We start from the raw sequence: 5,735 nt of genomic DNA on the forward strand, positions 1-5,735 counted from the left end.
GAGAGAAAGCGCGCGAGAGTGAGTGAAACAGCCTTAAGTCTACAGTGTTAAGGCTTTATACTCACTTAACCACAGACAGGGGGAAGTATAAACACGGCAAAAAAGAAGGCATGTGTCAGAAACAGGAAGTCAGAGTAAGAAAGTATTGCTGCTCCAAACAGAGGAGCAAGGAAGAGCTAGAGCATTTGAAATTGTTCTACTTCTCTCATGGTCCCGGCAACCCCAAAGTCACTGTGCTTGTTTGAAAGTAATGTGGTGGGTTCCAATGTGGACTCAAGCTATTTCAGATTAGAGAATGTGAATGGGGCCCATTTAAAAGGAATCCTGGGACAAAAATCTAAACTTAAAAAACCTGTTAATTGTCAGGGGCGAGTTTTGATTTAAAGCAAGATTCTGCACTTAAGGGGGTGACTTTTTGTAGGTATATGTTAAATGTTCACCTTCAAGCTCTGAGAATAGTTTCACCAGAGGAGCAGTTTTTCTGTCCTCTGGTAGTTACTTTACCTCACCCATCAGATTTGGCACTCAAGAATTATTTAATTTAAGAGTGACAAAATACGGCTAAAGGGCCAGATTGGCCTACCACCTGTTTTTGCAAATAAAGTTTTCTTGAAACATGGCTGCGTTTGTGCTACAAAAGTGGAACTGAGTAGCTAAGACAAAAAGTGTAAAATCTTCACTGCTTGGCCTTTTATAGAAAAAGTCTGCTGAACCCTTGTTTATCGGCTAAAATAGTTATTTTCTCAGTGAATTTAAAATAGGATTCTAGTCCAGCCAGTGTGTTTCAGTGATTGAGTGTCGACCAGGAACCAGGAGGTCGCCGATTTGATTCATGATCAGGGCACATGCCCAGGTTGCAGACTTGATCCCCAGTAGGGGGCATGCAGGAGGCAGCTGATGGATGATGTTTCTCTTTCATCTATGCTTCTATCTCTCTATCTCTTCCCCCTTCCTCTCGCTAAAAAGCAATAAAAACCTATTTAAAAAGTAAAATAAAATAGGATTCTATTTGTGAAAGGCTGATTGTCACACAACTTTTCAGGAACATGTGGTCCATGTAAATCACACTAGTATCTACATTTGCAGGGCAGAAGCCTGAGACAATGGGAGATGATTCAGGCTCTCCCTCCATTTGTCTACCAATTAAAACATTTCCTGTCACAGTCTCATGGATAAAGTGGTGATATTTGTTAAGCCTGGCTACCTCTTGGCCATCCTTGGATTTTTGTCTTTAAGCCATTACTAGTGTAAGAAGGCACAGGTTAAGAGTGGTTCAGTCATTCTGAAGGACATACTTCTGCTCATTAGATGAATAATCGAACCTGGTTTTAGGCTATCAAATGCTCTCTCTTGATTCACAGGGGTTCTCTTTTAGAAAAAAGTCACATGAGTATGACTCTAAGGTCTGAGGACACAGATGTTTCGTGGACAGTGGGTATGAGCTTCTGTTTGATTCACTGTTACTGGGTAGAATCGGTCCTCTGGGCCCTTGGAAATGGTTAAATTAAAAAAGATAAACAGAGTCTTTGAAAGCTCTATGAGTTAGTCTCATCATTACTGTTATGTGACAATCTCAAAATAAGAGATGGGGCATTTGTACCAGTCTCTGAGAACCTCTCTTCAGGGCTGAGGCAGATCCAGCGACAGAGATGGAGAGCCCTGTTTATAATGCCTCACTCCAGCCCAGCCGGTGTGGCTCAGTGGTTGAGTGTCGAACCAGGAACCAGGAGGTCACGGTTTGATTTCTGGTCAGGGCAAATGGCTGAGTTTCATCCTTGATCCTAGTAGGGGGCAGAGATTGATGTCTCTCTTTCTTTCTCCCATTTCTCTCTCTTTTGCTCTCTTTTCCTCTCTCTCAAATCAATCATAAAAAAAGAAAGCTATCATTGTAAATTTTCATAAACGAAATAAGTGTTCAAGAAGAAATCACACCTTACATCTATCACCAACACAGATCTCATGAACTACTCACAGGTTATCACTCCATGAGTAATTGGGTCATGTCTCTTTAAATCCTCTTGTTTATCATTTAAGTGGACTATCATTTTGATTGTATCTCTTTCCTTTAGTTATGAAGATTTAAAAGAACAAAGCCTAGACACAATATTTTGGTACAGCATGTGCTGGTTTGCTCAGGGGATTTCCACTGGGGTGCTCGTTCTCTGCGGGTGGGGCAGGAGATGCCGAAGGACCTCAGAGAGAAACCCAGATAAAGCATGGGGAGCTCAAAGCAATGAGCAGGCTCACTCGTCCTTCTAGGGTGACGGAGACCCATGGTGCCTTCTCTGCTGTCTTCACCCAGGTCTCTTGAGTCCTTGGGAGACTTAGGAAAATGAGGAAGGATAGCCTTACTCCAACTGTCCCCCAGATGAGAGACATTTACGATGCTGCTTTGTCACTATTGCCCATGAGAGGAGTGGAGAGAGGAGAAAGGCAGGTCAGGAAGGCAGCAGGACCCCTGAGCCCCCAGCTGCGAAGCCAGGAGCTGAGCGGTAGACTGTGGGCGAAGCAAGTCCTTGGACACAGCAACTTGGTTGGATCATACATCGTCTCACAGCGCTACCGTCTCTCTTCCTTCTTTTATATCTTGTCTTCCTTTAGGTTCATGAGTTGCTCTGAAGCGCTGAATCATGAAAAGGAAAGGCATTTGATCGTTTCTCACAGTGACCTGGTAAACTCCCAGAATCAACCAGCTAGCTATGTTTCTCCTTGCCATTCCTGTGATCGTTCAGACCACTTGTTAAACAGACAAAACACATAAAGATTTTCTTTTCATTTCGTACTGTGGTAGGTTCTGTGCCCTCTGTCTATAACGGGGACAGTCCTAGAGAGCAGAGATAAGTGACTCGCAGCTGGCCCTGAGAAGCGGGAATGTTAGGGTTGGAGGAGGGTGTGTCATTACCTGATTGTTCCTTTTTTGTCGACTTGGTGAAAGCACACCCCAGCCAGTCCCAGATTTTTCTCTTTACTTCCCATCAGTTAAGGACAAAAAATTTATCTGGGAAAATTCAGGCTGAGCATCTGAACTTATTACGAATCTTCCCCATCTGTACTCCCCTTAGGAGCAGGAATTTCACTTCCATTCTTGACAGAAAGTATAAAGTTAGTGGGACAGACACTAATGCATGATCTCTTTCAGTGCCCTTGGGAAAGAAACTGTTTCAAAAGCAAAGTGTTTCTCTGGGCCAGTTTTTAGAGAAAGCTTATAAAATAACCCTTAAACATTTAGCTATATGTCTTCAATGAGAAAGAGTTAAGGGTGACTCACCTTGAGATTGAATATTGAAGGGCAATAGAGTGAAACAACTACTACACAACAGTAAGAATATTAAACAGTATCTGCTGCTATAGGAGTATCCTGGGCAAAATCGGATGTTTGAGAAATACTCAGAAAGTTCCAACTGGAGCTCCAGTGGTGCAATCGGTTAGCGCGAGGTACTTATAAGAAAGTTCCAACACGTTCAGGAAATCTGTTTTAACTGCCCCTTCCCTTACAGTCACTTACCTTCTTTAATTAACAGTTAGATTTGATCCACAGCCCTGCTTCCTGCTGGAGAAGAGAAACCCATGCCAGCTCAGCGGAGTGACTAAGGACCCCCAAAAACTGTGGAAAAAGAGAATTAAAGCCACTCAAGAGGGTCAAGTGGGTGAATCTGGCTGTAGGGAACCTAACCTTGGTCTATTCCTAAATGAGCCTCTTTAGTATTTTATCAGTGCGTGCTGAGTCAGTCCCTGGGGCTGTCAGGGGGAGTCCCAGCATCATGAAGTTTCATTTCCAGGAGCATAATATTTTCCTTGTTGTGGCTCTTCTTTCATTTCCCTTTCCTCCTACCCCACGTCTTCAGCCCCATGCCTTGCTGTCGTTTGTGTTCTTTCTGGGCAGAGTTTGAAATGTCAAAGTTGTTTTGTCTCTACAAGATCTTAGTCTTGGTCTTTGCATGCAACAAAAATGGCATCTTTGGAGTGCCAACTGTTCCTTCTTTGCTGAAGACATTTCTGCCAGAAATGGGATAGTTTGATGTTAGGACATGCCCAAATTTCAGTAAAAGTGTAAACAAGAGTGTCCATCTTTGGGGAAAGTGACTTGCCTTCTGGCAATGACTGCAGATGGCAGTAGAGCAGCTGAAGCAGGTGTTGGCCTCTCTGTAACTCAGAGTCTCTCTCTCAGGCCCTTTCCAGAAGACAGTTCATGGTAGGATCCTGCTCATAACCCTGATGTCAGGCACAGCCTTCCACAGAGAAAAATCTGGCTCAAGTGAGACCATCCTGGGCCTTGGCCCATGGCCCTTGTGTTGGGGTGAGCTTCTATCCCCCCCGCACTATCCACTTTCTAAGGGTCTGCAGTGCTGATTGCCACACCTGCATTTAGACTCAGACAACTGGGAAAATTGGTAAAAGCCCTCTATTCTATGTCATGTGCTTCCCCTGCCAGGTTAGAACCCAGCATCTCTGTGTAAATTGAGTCCCCAAAACAGCATTGGTATCCAATAACTTCCCAACCTAAATATGCAAAGCCAACATTAAAAGTGATCCTGAGTGGTAACGTTCATGGAACTGTCACAGAGAAATAGCATGTGTTCCTAAAAAAAGAAGAAATAGGAGGTGTGTTTGCTGACAGACTACATGACCCTGGGCTAAGTCACTTCCAGAAAAATTTCAAGAAAATGGGGAAATAGTACCTGCTTTTGCTTACCCAGATGTAAACATTTTACTTATCTGTATCAGAAGACACTGGAATTTAATATAGAATTTTTTGTTGTAAGTATCAGTTGGGTTATGTTACTGAAAGAAGGAGATGCAGAAATATGGTGGCTCTAACAAAGGTGCAAAATTTACTGCTCTCTCATAGTAGATGATCCCTAGGGTAGGCAGCTCCTGCCTTCATTCAATTAGGAACCCAACCTAGTCTTTCATTTCATAGGATGTTGTTCTTGTCTATGTATTTGAAGTTAGCTTACCAGCAATGAAGTTAGCATTGCAGTCCTTGGGAAGTGGATGCAAAAAAGTGAAAAGAAATCAGTTTCCTTTTCAAGGGCACGATCTGAAAGTTGCATATATGATATTATTTCTACTCTTATGCTATTGGCCAGAGAGTAGTCCCCATGGCTACTTTAGCTGTAAGGCAGAAAGGAAAATGTGGTCTGAAAAGGAGTAACTATGGACTCGAGTAAAACTGCAGGTTCTATTTGTAAAAGGGAGAAGGGGGAGAATGCATTTTGGGGAGAACAAGTAGCCTCTGCAAGAGCTGTATGCTGAGTTGTTATGCAAAAGTATGTCCATGAGAACATAGGCAGCAGTAGCTATCTCCATCTACCGGGGGAGAGAAAAGGCAATTGCTCTTGGGATTAAAGGGTGTGAAATGACCTATCAGGTGAGTGGGTCTAGATCTGGGTAGGGTGAGCTTGCACTTGGCCACTGAGGAAGTAAGAATTTTAATATTTATACCAGGGTCATTTCCTCTAATCTCAGATTTTTGCTCCTAAGAGGCTTTAAAGAGAAGTGAAACTTTAAGCCCGGGATTCTAATTGGGGTACTCCATGAATCCCCTGAAACTCTAAGCAATATATGGGGGTAAAGTTATTTTTTTAAAAATTAGACTCTCAAAAGGAACTGTGACCCAAAATATTAAACTTCAATACATTGACCCAGGGGGACACCATGCGAAAGCAATTGAGTTGTCATCATGGGGCCTGTGGACGATGAGAAACCCAGGCAGCTGTCTCTGAGACTCTTGA

This window comes from Myotis yumanensis, unplaced genomic scaffold (assembly GCF_028538775.1).
Source record: "Myotis yumanensis isolate MYYU_CA2020_CCGP unplaced genomic scaffold, mMyoYum1.0.hap1 SCAF_4, whole genome shotgun sequence".
Classification (NCBI taxonomy): Eukaryota; Metazoa; Chordata; class Mammalia; order Chiroptera; family Vespertilionidae; genus Myotis; species Myotis yumanensis.